Raw genomic sequence first — 18,601 nt, 5'->3', positions numbered from 1 at the left:
TTTATATTTGGATTTTCTTTAGTTTCCTGCCATCTCATCTATCAGCAGACTCCTGTGCTATCATTCCCAGGAAACAAGCATCATCTGATCTGGAATTGCGGGAGACCAGTGCTGGAGAGCTAGGCTTTTAAAAACTTCAACCACTGTCAACATGAGATTCAGTCATTGCATGACTTTACGAAGCTGGAATCTTGAGGCTACACCCTCCAATTACACACAGCATGACACTGTACACACGGTGGTCATGAGCAGGGCTTCGGACCATCCTCTTGGGTAGCACTTAAGTGAACACCATAAAAAATGATCTAGGAGGGCTGGGGCTGTAGCTTAGTGGTAGAGTGCTTGCCTTGCACATGTGAGGCACTAGGTTTGAGCCTCAGCACCACATAAAAAAAATTAATAAACAAAAATATTGTGTGTCCATCTACAACTAAAAAATTTTTTTAAAGTGATCTAGGAGGCTTCAGAAATTTCTCAATAGGGTTTCATTTGGGACAGGACTTCACCAGCAGTGAGATGTGTCGCTGGTCATTACCATGCATTCTTTCACATTCAACCATTCCCAAACTCTCTTCACAGAGTTGGTGGATCAAATAGCAACTCTTAATTGATTAATCAAAAGCAGCTTAATTCTTATAAAACTGTCAATCCAAGCACAACTTTAATGCAGTTTTAGCACAGAATGAAATGCTAGCTACAATCTTCTGGTCTCTGATATTTAATTAAAAACCCAAGTTGGCCTAATTGTTTCTTTTATATTTCATTTAAGATACCAGTTGTCAGAATAAATCACATGATAGATCAAACAGACTGTCAACTATTTGTAAACATGAGACTATTTAAGGTTATAGTTATATACTTTTTGGTAAAATACACTTCAGTGAGTAAGAGACCTTTGAATGGTCAAGGGAATGCTCTGCTAAACCTCATCATGTAACACTGAAATCTGTTGTATGTTTATGATTCCATTAGGTTGGTGGCATAGTTGCCTTTTGTATACTCCAAGTTGAAACACTTTGGATATTTGACTCTATAAGCTAATTATGATTGCTTTGGAATCTGAACAAAGTATTGAGTTTTGTTATTTTTAGAATACAAGCATAGTAATTCATGCACAACATATGAGACTAAATAAACAAATGGGTTTTGTTCCACTTTGAAAACACTGCTAGTGAAAAATGAATTCTTAAAAATAAAATAGTCATTGCCTGGTGTAAGAAAGTTTGCATGAATGGGTGTAAACACCAGAATGCTGACCACACAGATACAAGATACTGCTGTATTTTGGCCAATGGACATTTCTGTGCAGAAATCCCATGCTTGCATAACAAACAAACAGCATCCTTCCAATCAAAATCACAACAAAAAGAAAACATTCTGTATAAATAATGTTGAAGCATCGATCAAAATTCATGTCTAAATACATAACATGCACTAAGAAAATGGGAACTCAGACAATAAAGGCCCGAAATAAATGGATACCAAATCCCAAAGAAAACCATCTTTTTAAAAAAAAAAAAAAAAGCCCAGAAAAATGATATTATGGGAGATTCCTCCTCAAGACTAGGGAACACTTTATTTATTTATTTATTTTGATAGGTGTCCTTGTGAACTTGTTCAACTGGTGGATGTCTTAGTCTCCCCTTGGGAGACTGAATATAAAATTGTTTACAAATGGTACAGATATAAATAGACCCTTATTTCTTAGTTCTGCAGAGAAAGATGCATACCAACAGGACTTTGAAATGCTCAATGGAACATAGCCATGTTCACACTGATTTAAATAAGAGCTTATGTTCTTGATAGGTATTCAATAAATATGAGTTTCATTTTCTCTAAGTCCAGGCCAAGCTTCAAGTTGCATGGTTTGTTTTTTTTTTTTTTTTTTTTTTTTTTTTGTAACTTTCTTGTAACAAATTTTATTTATCTTCTTTTTTTTTGTTTCTATTGGTTATATATGACAAATTTTATTTCTAATAAAGGAAGTTAAAACTCCAAGAGTTGAAATAGCTGTTGTAGAGCTGATAAATGGAAGATCTGAACTGAAACACAAGTTTTTCCAACTCTACACCAATGAACACTTTCAGGGCACCATTTTGCTGTGGATAGCAGCGCTGTCTGGCCCATTGGCCTTAGCTTTGCTCAGGTGCTCATGTGGCCAGAACACTTTGATACCAGCTTTCTGCGGGGGAGCCCGACTCCAGAGCCTGACTCCCCTGGAGATACTGGAATCCCAGAACCCCGACAGCTCTTCCAGACAGAGCCTTTTATTGTATGTTATTTTACCCACAGGAAAAAATTCTCCACCAGCTTCCCCCATAGACACTCCCTCTGTCCTCAAAACTGCTCACACAATCTTTTCTATGGGACTCGTGGAAAATTAAAATAAAAATACAGGAAGTGATGCCACAAACTTCCCCTGCAGCAAGGAAGGCCAGAATGGAGAAAAGGAAAGGGAAAAACACTGAGAGAAAAAAAGACGAAATTATACGCACAACATAGTGAACACAGTGTCGTGACCTGCTCAGATTTGCTTTTTAGGACCATTGCTTTAGTTGCAGCAATGGAAACGAGGTGGAGCAAAACAAATAGGTTAGTGAGCAAGTCATTGCAGTAACCCAGGCAAGAGAAGATAGATGGTGCCAATAATGAAGGGCAGTGGACATGCAGAAACAGTAATCATAATTGAAAAGCACAATCTGAAAATGGGATTTTGGCCAATTACTACCTACTCACAGTCCTTCCCCAGTGCAGCCACTGGAAAACAGTATTTCTGTTATTTGCCAAGTAAAAGCAAATCCAGATGCAGTGGGGAGAAACTTTATTCAAAAAAGACCTTTGCAAGGGGGAAAGGAGAAAGGACTATGGCAACAGGGAGGATGTGAACGTTTGCAATAAGAAGAGCATTGTGACTCCAAGATCCTCTACAATCTCAAAACCCAGGCTAATGGGATTTTGTGTTATAGTCATAAACAAGGCCAGAAAAAACTGGGTGTGGGGAAGTGGGATGAAAGGGTGGCATGATCAGACAGTAGATCAGAGAATGTCTTACCCTAAGGCGGCCTTATTCTCAGGAAGGGCTGGGTGCTGGACTGAATTAGGCAGAGTTTATGGACTCAGGAGAAGGAGAGAAAAGCAAGAAACAACGTTTGACTAACAAGGACTTGGACTCATTGATCACTGGGGACAAAAAGTTCAGCTAATTATTTATGAGGAAAAGAATGGGAATTTGGAGACCCTATGCCTGCCATTGCCGTAGGTAAACATGGAACGCATTCATGAGTCTTATCCAATTCAAAGGAAAAAAGGCATTGTCCAAGAAAACACAATGGTAAGATTACTTAACGTGAATTGTTCTCCAGGATCGGTTAAAATTCCACATTGTTGGACAGGAGTGTAGCTCAATGGCACAGTGCTTGGCTAGTGTTCATGAGGCCCTGAAATCCATCCCTAGCACCATCAAATAAATAAATAGACCAGCATTGTCATCTTTTAATCTATCATGTTTGGTGCTGGCCCATCTAAGTAATCAACACCACAGCTCTAAAATTAGACATAGGCTATTGGGAAGAGACTCTGAATCCCTTTGAACAAAGCACATTGATTTTATTCATTCATTAACTGAGTCATGCAAAATAGTGACCTTTACCAAGTGCCAAGAGCTCTCCTATACCATAAAGATTCAGCCATGAAAACAAACTAAAACCCACCCTCTTGGAGCCTTCCACCTACTGGGAGAGCTAGTCAAACAAGTATATGATAGATAAATTATATAACTGCTTTTCAAGATGAGGGCTATAAATAAAATAAAATTAGGCTAAAATGATAGTGAAGGGGGAATGCTCCCTGTTTCACATAGGACAGTCCAAGAAGGCCACTCAGGAGAAATTTTAAGAGACTTGACTGGTGAGAAAGAGGAAGTCATTTAAAGTTCTGAGGAAGAATATTCCAAAGCACCAACGGCTGCACAATTTAAAGAGGAGGAGGAGGAGGGCCTGTGGGGCTGGACAGAGCAAGGTGGAGAGACATGAGGAAAGAGCAAATGGAATAAGAACATGTCTCTCATTCACCCCTCCCCCTCCATTCCTTTCTCTCTTTTTCTCTCCTCCCTCCCTTTCTTCCTTCCTTCTGTCCTCCTTTCTTTCATTCCCTATATTTCTGCCTTTTTTTAACCCTCACAATTGCACATTTTACCTGGGGTGAAAAACACGAGATTCAGTCAGGTTTGGTGGATTTCCCAGGACCACCCAGACAGTGGGGGCAGAACTGCAATCTGATGGCAGGTCAGTCTAGTCATCACTAGAAGGAGCTCCCAAAGGCAGAGAGCACACTTAAGCAATTCCGTGGACTTCACGTTCCTGCCTATAGCTGGCTAGCCTAAAGCTGGTCTCGTAATTCTCAGGGTGGTCAACACACATTGTGATTTGACTATAACTTGAGCTCTTGGATCCACTTCTCCGACTCTAAGCCACTTTTAAGGAACAAGCCTTCACGGTAGAACTTTTAGCTCCTAAATCCTCTGCACTTCCACAAGAACCAGCTCTGGCTCCCGGGGCTCTGCTGAGGCACGATTGTGAAGTGAGCGGCTCTTCCTCCCATCTTCGAGATCCTTCCCCCGAGTTTCCAAACTTCCAACCCTTAAATGTCATTCTCCAGTCAATTGTGACAGGGTTTTACAGGTAGACTAACGTGTTAATGAAATTGTTAAAATTTGAGAATACCAAACATGTATTTCCTTCCAAAGGGGAACTGATAAAAAAAAATGGGGTTTCATTATCCTATCACCAGATGAAGATCCTTGGGAATTACTGACTGCAATCCAAACAACTTCTTCACCAGAAGATCTAGGTAGAAACTTCTGTTATTAGTTACCCCTGTACCAACCTCATTTCCCACTATTCACTCCATTGTTAGGTGCAAACCTGGGTACCCCTTCCGATTTTGCCACTTTATTGCTATTAGTGACCTCAGGCAAGCCACTAGTCATTAGCCCAGGTCCCCCACTTCTTGACTTTTTACAGAAACCAACACTGTATTAAGTGAGTAGGATTATATAAAGGTTCACACTCATGAGAGAAAGTGAGGGTGAACTTGGAAAAGATGAAAGAACCATCAGACCACAGTGCAAGTCAGGCAGTAGAGGGAGGGAAGGAAGTGAGGGCAATCTTAGGAAGGTTCAGCCAAGGTCATGGGACAGCCTCAAGCCAAAGCTGGCTATAAGAGAAGTCCAGTGTCTTGCAGGAATGTGTCTGCCTTAGTCCTCCTGCTGTGCCTAGTGTTGGCACAAATCAACGTGCAGGAGGATTTGAGAGAAAAGCTGGAGTTAGAGTTCTGAAAGGTACATTCATGCTTTGTGTTCCAAGCTATTTAAATAGATTATTTTATTTAATCCTCATAGTAGCATCTCAAGAAGATTATTATTAAGCCATCTTACCAATAAGAAATTCAAGAATCTGAGAAATTATACCATTTATTTAGGGTGTCACTGCTAGTAAGTGATAGGGTGGGGACTAAATCCTAGGTTTGCCCAACTTTCCCAGATGCACTTCTTTTGTGTGTGAATGTCAAGGTACAAGTCTGCAGCCCCTCCCTTCCAGCAAATCATGCAGCTACTTAAAGAACACTGTCATCATGGAAAAGAAATCACCGAGTTTGCAAGTTTGCTTTCAAAACACTTCATGTTAAATCCTTTGGCAAATGCAAAGGTCCTTTAGCAACAAAGTAGGAGAACACGGTACCCATTTCTCTTCCTCTGGATTAGTCAAGAGGCAAATGATTTCAATCATCTTTGACCAATAAAGTGTTCAAGGATGATTCTGAAACTCACTGCCTGCTAGGACTTGGTTGTAGTCTGTCCCCCATAAGTTCAAGTGCTAGGAGCTTGGTCTACGGTATAGGAATGTTGAGATGGGAGAACCTTTAAGAGATGGGTCTTGGTGAAAGGCAATTAGGTCAGGGGAACCCAACCTTCTGAATGGATTAATTACTATCTCATGGGAGCAGGTCAGGTCTGGGTAGGAGTGAATTTATTTCTGCAAGAACAGGTTGTTATTTTAAAAAGAGAAAAAAGAAAAAGTGTGCCCAGCCACCCCCACTCTTGCTTACTTGCTCACACACATGTCCCTCCTGTGCAGGGTTCCCGTTCAGTTTCTCTGCCATGTTGTGATGCAGCCAGGAGGCTCTCACCAGGATACTGGTGCCATGTCACTCAGACCTTCCAGCCAGCAGAATCATGAGCCAATAAACCTATTATAAAGTGCTTAGCCTCAACTATTTCATAATAGCAACATAAACAGACCAAGACAATGCCCCTCAATCTCCTGTTATAAGAAGGAACATTGTCCCCTGAAAGAGCCCTGTTGGGTCTCTATTCTGGCTTATTCTCTAATAGCTTGTTATTTGACAAAGCAGATGTTAGGGAGTGCAGAGAAGATGAAAATCTTTGGGATTTGGGTGTGTTCGGAAAAACATATTTGAAGCAGAGCGTGGTAAAGAAACCAAATCTGGCAGCGAGATTCCTAGTTTGTCATTGGGCTGGGTCTGAACGTGGGCCAATGCCTCTCACTGGCTTGCCAGTGTTTTGGGTTTCCAATCCCTGAATGCCTTAAGACGGTGGAACCCTAATTCAAAAGAGTAAGGGGAGAAAGTGGAGGTCGGGGAGGGAGAAAGGAAGAGAAAGAAAGAAAAGGGAGAACTTCACTGTAGTGCAAAGAACAAAAGAGTATTAAGGAGGGCCAGAATTCATGTTTCCCACAGAGAAAGCCAAAATATACCCCAACAGGCAGAACATATTACTTTGGTTTAAGCTGAAATGAATATAAAGCTACATGAGGAAAAAGGGGGATGGGCTACAAAGAAAAGAGAAGGCAAGGCAGCAGCACTCCTCTAAAGAGGGACAGAATTATTATCCTCCCTAAGTCATTGCCATCGGGTTGTCTTCATAAGCCTGAAGTAAATTCATACACACCAATGGGACTCTCCCCCATGGAGGAACACAGAACAATTAAAACTTCCCTCACTGGCATTTCAACACTACATTTTACAGCCTTGAAACCAATGTGTGACAATAATTTGGAAACATGACACAGAAGATGAAATAATCCTAAGCCTAAGAAAAACCAATGACTAAATTCTTTGAAGGGCAGGCCAATCTTTCTGCTCCTTGGTTTCTGCAGGTATAATGTGATTAATATAATGAATCAATAAATATAATACCTACCTGGAAAGATTATTACCAGGAGAAAAAAAAATCTGACATAGTACCCATAACATAATGGTATTTAATAGAACTTTTATATATTCATAAAGTAAAATCGAGCAACTGTTTCTCTTATTTCTGACACAATAAGTTTGAAGTGTTTTTTAACCCACTGGAACAACCTGTCTAGTCGTTTAAGATGATCAAATTCATCCATTGCCTTGACCTCATTCTGACTCAGCCATTACTTTGTCTACGTTCTTCCTTGATATTTTTATTTAGCTTTTTTCTTTAAAGAACTAAGAATTATACTTCTTCAAAATTCCTTTAGGGTCCATCACTCTTCCTTCTAATGTCCACAGCTCTAGCAGCATTCCAGAGGGAGCATCCTGGCATCTTTAAAACACTGTGCTCTTCATCAACCTCATCCCCCATCTCATCCTCTTTGTGGCCCAATTACAACTGAGGACCATCTGGTACCCTAGTGTAGGTGAATTTTCTCACGCTCTGCCTTGAAGGATTTGAAGTATGAGTCTACAGTACTCACAGAATCCCATCTTCAGGCCAGAAGACAAAAATGAAGGAAAAAAATCTCAATAAACTAAAGATGGCATATCACACAGGATAGCAAAAATAACGTGTGACATACATAAATCCATTGTTTTTGGAGAGTTCCTATGGTAGGCAGATTAATGCAAAGATGTTCAGGTCCGAATAGCCAGAACCTGTGAATATGTTGCCTTATCCAGCAAAAAGGAAGTTTGCAGATATGATTACATTAAGATTTTAAGATGAAGAGATGATTCTGGACTATCCAGGTAGCTCACATAATCATGGTCATTAGAAGTGAGGAAGAAGAGTCAAAAACGCAGATTCTTCATCTAAAGATTTGCAAACCTTTTCTAAACTAGTGTTTAATTAAATTCTATCTTTTACTAGTTACATTTATGGGATATTTTGACTAAAACTTTGCCAAGTACTTTTAATTAAAGTACAATTAATCAAAAAAAGAAACAGATTGGAAGTTGCAATGCTGATGGCTTTATAGATAGACAAAGGGGCTCTGGGCCAAGCAATGTGAGAGACTTCTAGAGGATGGAAAGGCAAGGATTCTTTCACAGAGCTTTCAGAAGGTACGTGGGACTGACAGCAGTTTGATTTTCGTTCAGTAAAACTTTTTTCATTGTGATGACAAAACACCTGAGAAAATCAACTTGAAGAAGGAAAGATTTATTTTGGCTCATAGCATCTGAGGTTTTAGTCCATTGTTACTTGGCTCTGTTTTTTCTGGGCCTGGGGTGAGGCAGAATATTATGATGGGATGGCTTGGTAGAGGAAATCTGTCACCTCACGTTGGCTGGGAAACAGAAGGACAGGCTCATAATGAAGTTCCAATTATATTCACATGGAAAAATCCCTGATTCTTAACACCTGACACTTTGGTCATGGCCTATTTCTAAACTTTCCCAGGAAAGCATTCTTTGGGTGTGAGGTACATATGAGAGGACTGTGAGAATTGAAATAGGCTGAACATAGACAGTGATTCTGTAACATTCAAAAACAGTCCCCTTGGGGCTGGGGATGTGGCTCAAGCGGTAGCGCGCTCGCCTGGCATGCGTGCGGCCCGGGTTCGATCCTCAGCACCACATACAAACAAAGATGTGTATGCCGAAAACTAAAAAATAAATAAATAAATAAATAATTCTTCTCTCTCTCTCTCTCTTTAAAAAAAAAAAAAAAAAAACAGTCCCCTCTGTTCATCATGCAGTATGTCTCTACTTCAATGTCTGAACCTCAAACAGGCTCATGATTAAGCTCATTATCTCGATTTCTACGTCTCCAATATCTGCCTCCTTTTCTTCTTATTTTCATTCACCTATTTAGCAAGCCTGGTAAGCCTTCTCTATCTTATTCCCACCTTTACCAAAAGAACATATTGCTAGTCCAAAAAGAATAAGACACTTGGAACAGAACTGTACACTGCATACAACCTATAGCATGGAGCCAAGTTCAGCCTTGATCAGATGAACCTTCATCTTCCTACCCATATGGAATAGAGAAAAATTATTGGTGAAAAGCAGTCAATATTTTGTGTTAGTTTGCTCTGAAACAATAGCTAACACATCCTCTGAATCAGACTGAATTTTCTTCCATTTAACTACAAGAAAAGACAAACTGAGTCATTACTAATGCTACCTTTACAAAGATCTTGGGAGTCTTACATGGGATCCAGATCATTAACCTCTGGTTATCAGTCCACCTGAGCTGGTGAATAATTATCCATGAATGTGTCATCTACCTCTATAAAGATGACTTTACTGCTTCAATGCTGAATTTGTAAACTAGAATCTTTGTAAAGATTGAAATCCTGGTTCCCAAGATCCAACTTCCCTAGATATGGCAGAGATTGCCTAGCTCTCTATAAATCCATTCTTATTCCTCCTGGACACAAAGACATCAGTCTTTGTTAGAGTTATGTATAGTAACTCATGCATATTAATCAAGTTTCTCCACTGAAAAAGATCAATAGATTACATAAAGAGATTTATGACAAGGAGTTTGTTCACACAATTATGGAGGCTGCCCAGATCCAAAATTCATATCCCACTTAGGATTCGAAGGTCAGAGAATGGCCATAGAACTTGAAAGACCTAAAGTCCCAGTTTTAAAGCCATTAGGCAGGAAGAGCCAAAGCTTCAATGCAGGAGAATTCTTTTATTTGGGGAAGGAGCTAGCCTTTTTGTCTGTTCAGGCCTTCAACCGATTGAACAAGAACCACATACTTATTGAGGATAATCTGCTTTACTTAGTCTACCCACTTAAGTGTTAACTGATCAAAAAAATCTTCATAGAAGCACTCAGAATAAGGTTTGACTAGATCTCCAGGCACCCTGTGACTCAATGAGGTTAACTCATAAAATTAATCATTATATCATATATGAATTCCAATTCATTGAATGTAGGTGAAGGTGAAAGATATCACTTTCAGGCTCACCTGATGAAAATGTCTCCCATAAGACTCTTTATGACCTTTACCCATCCCAGGAAAACTGATGAGTATTAGATTTAATGTTAGCTATCAGTAATGTTCATTTGTTTTATGAATTTTTTTAAAAAAATCTTCAAATGTAAAAGGTTAATTCCACTTTCTTTCCAGGACTAAGAGGCTGTCCTCAGCTATTCCAAGGTGTCTTCTATCCTTCTCTTTTCTAATGGAGATCTCTCTGGTGTCTATACCTGCTACTATACATACGAAAAATGATAAACATACATAGATCTTCATGAATGGAAAGTATATGGTAAGTATTGGGGCTGTGTTATTTCTTTGTGTGTGTTGGTTCTTAGTTTGTATAAAGTAACTCAGCACTTCATAGCAGTGAATTAAAGAAAATTCAAGGCAGTTAAATGGTTCCATTGGAACGAAACATCCACCTACTCATGAGTAGGACTGAAAGGATAACCGAGATGAGTCACCCAAAGTGAAGAAGCAGGATTGGTGTCATCCGGGCAGAAGCAGAACACAGGAGCTCAGGAGGAGACAAGTGTATTATTCATCGGGGAGACATTACATCCCTGATCCCAGATACCCTCTTAGTGTAGGATGAAGACAGCCATTCTTAATGGGGAGAGATACAAGCAACGCCCAGAAGTTTTCATAGACTGACCCTTTGTATCACAGGCACACTCAAGCGGCAGAACATAGGAGTAGCTAATGCCAACAGAAAGCAACACCCTCATAAATGGACCCTAGTACTCTGCAAGTGATCTTGAGGTGTCCTCAAGAAGGGCAGATTTATATATTTTATATATTTTTTTACACACACACACACACACACACACACACACACACACTTTCCAACCAGGTTGCATAAAACAAGTCCATACTTTCTGATGTTAAATTTTTTTTGTTTTTTCAACTGAGAACCTATAAGTAAAAGTCAAACAGGAAATTGGGTAGAAGGACGAACTCCAAAACTACACAGGCTGAGCCCACATCGCAGCTCCAACCCTTTCCTCCTGTGCAATGCTGAGCAACTCATATGATCTAATCTCCATGTGTCCTACTTTCCTCTTCTGGAAAGTGGAAATAATAATAGTTCCTACACTCATCAGACCAGTTGTGAGTTTTAAAAATTAGTACACTTAAAGAATTTAGCAGGATACCTGACAGATAGTAAGTTCTTATTAGCTAATCAGCTATCACATCATCATCATCACCATCATAACCATCATCATAATCACTATCAAATCACCTTTATCTTCAGGACACAATGTGCTATATAATACCTATTCCTGAGTTTCTGGGTCAGGGAGTCCACACAGCTGAAAAGGAAACAAGATGAATTCACTAAAAAGACCTAGAAGGTAGCTCATTCCCTCTGCTCAACCTTAGCATAGGCCTGTATGACCACAGTTCCAGAATGATTTGACCACAAGACACTCATCACATTCAAAGGGGCAGGTGGCTAACTATGGAGGTAGGTGGGAACAAAATAAGTGAGTTGTGATATACATGGAGAAGGTGAAAAGAGGGTGGGCAAGAAACAGGAGAGGGGCTGGGGCTCAATGGGAGAGCACTTGCCTGGTATGTATGAGGCACTGGGTTCAATTCTCAGCTCTGCATATAAATAAAGTAAAGGTCTATCAACTATATATATATATATGTGTGTGTATGTGTGTGTGTATATATATATTAAGACGCAGGAGAAAGAAAAAACAGAAAATCAGTGGGGCTGTTGGCAAAACTGCAATGTTCCACTTGGTTTTAAACACTTTTATCCCTGGACTTCTGGATCTGCCCTCTCCAGACCCCTTCCCAGGTTTCTATGCTCACAACCACTTTGTTGTTAGACGGATCCCCTAACAGTGCCTGTCAACAACCCTACCCGCTCTCTGTGCTGTGTATGTATTTTAATAGAGTTACACTAAAGAAATGAACATCATTCATAACCCAGAGACCTTGCGCCCCACAAATCACACCACACTCTTCAGTTTCCTGTTGAAGTCTTATTGCTTAGAGAAAAAAAAGAAAATCACAGAGTACAAGTGAGCATGTAATTTTTAAATCATCTTCCTCTTCAGTAATAAAGTACAAGATGTTCCTCAGTGTGCTGAAAACCTCTAGATTATAGAGATTGAGGAGGGACTAGGAGGAGGAAGCTTGACTTTTCATAAACAAGCCATTAAAACTCAGGTTGTTAAACTAAGAGCTTAACCATGAACAAGGACAGCCTTCTTGATCAAAGCCCCTGTTCCAAAAGTTCAATAAGATCCTGACCTTGTCTGTGTTCCTTATGCTTCAAGAAGCAAAATTAATTTTTTAAAAGGAAAAAAAGAAAGTGTGAGTCAAGTGTTCAGAGGTGGCCAAAGGATGGCTTTTCTTTTCTTCCATGAATTCATTTCCATCAAAAGGTGGCCGCATGTTCTTGCACCATCCTTCAAGAAGTTCATGAACACGTCTCTGAGATGTGGCCCTAGAAGAAAGGCATCCTCACGTAGCTTTGACCAACAGCTCAGTGGCTGCTTTATTTAATATAATTAAGGCTTCAATTATCCAGGAAGGGCCAGAGAACATTTGCTTTCCTCTAGTGTGCCTCTTCTATGACCCCAGGGGGATTCAAAAGCCCCCCCAGGAATAAGTTTCTCCTCTATCTCAAATATTTTGCCACATGTGTTTGTTATGATTGGCTGGGCCTGTGGTGAGTACTCTTTAATTAGGGCAAGATTTAACCTCCTAAAAGAAGATGTGTCTCATGTTTTCAGGCTCCAGCCATCTGAGAGCACTCTCCCAAGCATGAGCCAGGGAAGCTAGGGCTCTGTTAGGGGAGCAGATTTCCATTCATGAAAGGGGGGGGGGCGATTTTTATATTCTCAAGTGATATGTTGGCACCAGAATTTTTTCTTCAAAACTCAGAACATCTGTTTTAGAATAAAGAAGGATGCCTGTTTCTTTATAATATATTTGTGCATTTCCAGCTGACAAGATTTCATCATGGGTATATTTAGCCGGGGTTTTCTAATTTGGGACATTTGATTAAAATATGTCAAATTAAATTACTCATCATAATTTTCAACCTAATGTGAATTCCCTCCAGGAACATTTGTATAATTGTCTCCATTTGTTGCCATTTTCCTCCCTCAGATTTATTTTCTCTGCTTTGCACATTCTCCTTATTTTACAATTCTTCATATATGAGGGAGGTATATTATATGCTCCCCTTTTTAATTTTTTATTAAGTGTAGCAAAATTGAAATCCTCAAAATTGATACTGGCTGAAAGTAGCTTAAACCATACAGTAAGTTAATAATCATAACAATTTATTATTATATATAATAACAGTGCTTACTCTAAGAGGGGCACTATTTAATTTCAATTTTTACTTAATTTTATCCTCAAAATAACCTTGTGATCATTACCCTACTGTCATGATCTGCACTTTACAAATGAGGAATATGGAACGAGGGCAAATAGCTTTCTTCAGAATCCAATTTTAAACACAGTTTAACATTTAGAGATCCTTTCTCTAAATCACCAACCTGAGAGGTCTCTCTGAATTCATATCACTTTAGACCATTGCCTCAAAGATATTTCAAATATACTAAAATTATCTTGTCATTTCCTTGTTGACCAACCTTGGATCCCACCCCTGCCCCACTGATCCAAATGTCCATGCCTTATACACCCTACCTGTTCACCTTAAGGTATGGCATTTATGGTTGCATTACTCTCCACATGAGAATCATAAATTCTACAAGGACAAAAACCATGGTTTACCCTATTGTTTTTTTAAAAGTCTTTGTTTCAGTTTATAAAAGCTTTCCTTAATTATTTATACTTCCTAACTCCTAATAGGACTCCCTCTATCTGTACAATGAAAGAACAGAGGGGCTGGTGTGTGGGGCCTGACAGATATTGTTAGCTCAGCCCCCCAGTGAGCAGCGTGAGTGTAAATTAGGTTGAGTTCCAATGAGAAGCACATGCACGTATTCCAACACTGAGGGGTTATTTGGTTGGAAAACAAAATAACTTAAAAGATGCAGGAATAGTGTAAGATGAGGCATCCCAATGTCACTCAACAAATCACTTCTTTCCAAAGACACTGCAAAAACAAGAATGTTCGAAATTAAGTCATCCAAAACCTGATAGTAAGTCCCAGGCGGCCGCCAAGACCACAGCTAAGGGTCGGCGGCCACTCCGCGCGGCTGCTGGCCCTTCCACCACCAGCAGCCACCGCAAGATGTGGGTTTTGGTTATGGGTCCCTGATCTGGAAGGTGGACTTCCCCTATCAGGACAAGCTGGTCGGATACATCACAGACTACAGCAGGCGTTTCTGGCAGGGCAGCACTGACCACCCGGGGTCCCCCGCAAGGTGACGAGCCAGTCAACTCCCATACGGCCCCCAGACCGCTCCCCAACTCCAGGCAGCCTGGAAGAGTTGTGACTCTCATTGAAGATCCTGGGGGTTGTGTTTGGGATGTTGCTTACAAACTGCCAGTAGGAAAAGTACCAGTAAAAACATACATAGCCTCCTTTCTCTGAAGTCAAGGTAACAGTCATTTTTTAATCCAAAAGATCCCACAACAAAACCATTCAGTGTGCCTTTATATATATTGGAACATGTGATAATCCTAATTATCTTGGTCCTGCCCCTCTGGAAGACAGTGCTAAACAATTTTTAATGCAGCTGGTCCAAGTGGAAGAAATAGAATTTGCAAGCTCAAAAAGATACTCTATTAGAAGCCTTGTACCAGAAGATGCAGAGGAGCATCTTTTCTCCTTGGAAAAATTAGTAAAAGAACGTTTAGAAGAAAAATAGAACCTCAGGTGCATATAAAGACCTAATCATTAACTTATTTAAATAGAGCATTTAGTCTTCAAAGAGTAACTTCAGCACACAATGGCAATATTTTGGAAATGTGTTTAGTTGAAGATCTTATTATTTTTAATGTTATAGCCAGGATATCATCTAAATGTATAATTTAATTGCAAGTGTCCTGAAACATTCAGAAGACTGACATACAGAGAAAGAAAAAAAATCAAAGTTTTAATAATATAATGATTTCCTAACTATGCAATATTGAACACTTACTCATCACAAGTGAATTCTTTAGAAACATACAAAGTACTCCCTTCGGCAGCACATACACTAAAATCGGAACAATGCAGAGAAGATTCACATGGCCCCTGCACAAGAATGGGCAAGTTTGTGAAGCATTCCGTATTTTTAAAGAAGCAAAATATATAAATATAGAAATACTTGGTTCAGTTCTTGTTTGTATCAGTAAAATCTTATTTCATTTCACAATACTATTTTGAGGTTATAGAGAATTAAGCCAAAAGTCCAATAAATATTATAAATATTTAAAAAAAAAAAACAACAACCCAATAGTATCAATGCAGAAGGTTGGGCCTATGATGCAAAGTTATTTGCCTAGTTTCACCCAACTGACGGGATGCAGGAGCAGGTCTAGGGTACGGTCTGCCTTCCCTCCCTCCAGTATCTTCAGTCTGTGCTACTGGTCTCAAAGTGCTGCTGTGGATTTTTGTGTAATTTAAAATCTCATTTTGTTCGGGATCTACCCCACCATAGACCATTCACACTGCAATCTGGGATGGGGTCAGGGCATCAATGTGTTGTTTTGATTTTTACTTTATTAAAGAAAATCACAAACACATACAGAAGAGAATTTAATAGTAGAAAATTACCCACTTTCAACCCCAATCTGTTCATCTACTCGGACAATCTCACCTCATCCCTATCCCCAGATCAATTCTCCTCCTCCAGATGATTTTTAAGTAAATCCTAAGCATGTTATTTCATCGGTAAACATTTCAGTATTCTAAATAAGGACTTTTTCCCAAAAAGTCCCTGATTATTTCACTTCTTTTTAAAATAAGATCTAAATAAGGCCTGTACTTTGCAATTTGAGTTTTAGTTGCTCCTAATTTGTAAATTCTCTCTGCATCAGACTCCCCCCCCTCCCCACTAAAAGCAAAAACAGAACCAGGTTGTTATTCTTTAGAGTTTCCCAATCGCCTGGATTTTGCCGTTTATGTCCCTTGTACTATCCTTCAGCATTTTTCTCTGTGCCCTCATTATGAGTTTATCTTGAGAAATATTACAGACAGAAAAATAGATGCTTCTTTCCATGTATTTATTTCCTTCCAATTAAGAATGGTTTCACTAACAACTCCCAAAGGTGACCACGAAGAATGTTGTTTTATCTTTTGGCATCAAGATAAGCTTATGAATAGTAGCTTGTTTGAATGCTTTCATATATGCAATTATTTATCCTATAAGATAGATTATACCCTCTTTTGCTAGTGAAGGTCTGTTCAGGTTAGTGCAGGTTTGTTTTGATTGGATTCTTGTAGAATTGTTAATAATACTATTTTGCTTTCCAGAAAAATAAAACATTCCAGTTTCACACATTTTCTACCCCCAACATGGCAACAACCCATTTTTTAAGTAACCCTTGTAACATTTTAAAGGGAAAATGTATTTAGAAGACTTTTATCTCAAGGAGTGTTCCATATTACCGGGTTGGTTATTAAGAATTTTCAATGGACGGAACTAAATAACACTTCCTTTCAAGATAAAATACATTGCAAATTCACATTTTTAACTCCAGTTCAAATAAGGGCCACAGGGCATTTATTTAACTTTGTCAATCCTAATTTATGTCTTCCTATCCACACACACACACACACACACACGCACGCACACACACTCCTTATTGTAAATTATACCAACATAAATAACCCACTAAATTTATCCCACTATTATCTACACCTGAATCCATAATAATATCAGCATTTCCAACAATGGCAAAATTATTGAATGCCTTTTAAGGTTTCTTTCAATTACTTTTGTTCTTAAAGTACATCACACAATGGATACAGAGATAAATTGCTATATTAAAATATCACTTGAAATACATTTTGTTTATATCTATTTTATATTTAGGGGTTGATTTTTTAATATTAAGTTATGTGGCCAGGAAGATAAAAGAGACGGGAATGGGATAGGGTCCCAATATTCCCTCCAAGGGCATACTCCCAATGACCTAACTTCTTTCCATAGGCCTTACCTCTTATAGGTCCCACCACCTCCCATTAGCACCCAAGCTAGGGACCACACCTTTAACATGGGCCTTTGGGGGGACATTCCAGATACAAACTATAGCTCTCTACCTCTGGCACCCAAAGGCTAATAAGCATCTCACATTGTAATATGCATTCAGTGCATTTCTGAGAGACCCCAAAGTCTTAATTCCAATAATGCTCAAAAGTCCAAAGCCAAAGTCGCCTCTGAGACTCAAAGCAAACACTTAGTTGTAAATTCCTGAGGGAGGGAGGGAGGGGGAGGGGGAGAGAGAGAATTAACATATTTACAAAACACAATGACATGCAAAAGGGAGGATTAGGGGCATGGAAAGAGGGGATTGGATCAAAGCCAGACTGACACCCAGTAGGGAGAACATTAAGTCTTAAGTCTGTCTGTGCAGCATCTGAGGCACATGGTAGAATGATGTAATTTCTAAAGGGCTCGGACAGCCCTACCACTGGGACATCGCTGACTGTGGCTACTCTCTTGGGCTGGCTCTGCTCACAGCCTGCAGCTTCCCTCAGCAGGTATCCTGTGTTCCTAGCCATCTCTAACTTCTTAAGAGCTCCACGAAAGCTTTGTGTTCACTATCTTAGCTTCATGCATTGCCCTCTGAGAGGCTGCCGGCAAGGACTCTGATCTTGCTGCATATGCCCAGCCTCCCAGACCTGTTCGAGATTTCAGTGGAAGCCTCCATGACCTTGTAACTCTTCCATTCTGCATGCCTGCAAAACCAACATCACATGGATGGTGACAAGGTCTGCTGCTGCATGCTTTACAGGGGCCTGCTTAAATCATGTTGTAGTGTCCTCTGATTGCCACTGATGACTGAACACAGGAAAAATCAATCCCAGGGAAATGATTCCCTAGGTAACACCATGTGAGCAGGACACCTTAGGCCTGGCTCACAGGCCTTTTCAAATGGAAGTTTTTAAGATGAGTCTATACTTTTAAATTTCAGATCCAAACTAGAGCCTATATATGTACACATATTTATATTTCTCCTTTTTCTTGCTTAAATGAAGCAAATCTGAGAAAGCACGAGTAAAAATAGCATAAACAAGATAGAATGGTGGTTTTATACAAGAGAAAAACCAACTATGTGACTTGGCACAAGTGGTCTGCTCGAGTCCCTCAGGACCCGGCTCCTCCCCACTCATTACTCTGACATTCTACAGAGATAGACCCCATGCTCAGGCCTAAGATGACATTATCCATGTTTGAAGCAGCGAAGTGGATAATGGGTGAAGAAAAGAGAAAAGAGTATGTATCAATAATCTCTTTAAAAACGTT

General features: G+C 39.6%; 1 non-coding gene and 1 pseudogene across 1 annotated transcript; both read left to right on the top strand.

Moving 5' to 3' along the window:
- The first annotated feature begins 3,265 nt into the window (after window positions 1-3,265).
- LOC107147206 lies at window positions 3,266-15,166 on the top strand (annotated as a pseudogene).
- A 156-nt stretch (window positions 15,167-15,322) lies between these two features.
- LOC125618762 lies at window positions 15,323-15,426 on the top strand. Its single transcript, XR_007350150.1, has one exon. It is a non-coding gene; the product is annotated as a U6 spliceosomal RNA (small nuclear RNA).
- Window positions 15,427-18,601: the final 3,175 nt, after the last annotated feature.

Source organism: Marmota marmota, unplaced genomic scaffold, assembly GCF_001458135.2.
Source record: "Marmota marmota marmota unplaced genomic scaffold, marMar, whole genome shotgun sequence".
Taxonomy (NCBI): domain Eukaryota; kingdom Metazoa; phylum Chordata; class Mammalia; order Rodentia; family Sciuridae; genus Marmota; species Marmota marmota.
Note: the sequence above shows the minus strand (reverse complement) of the source record. Positions and strands in the feature narration are given on the sequence as shown.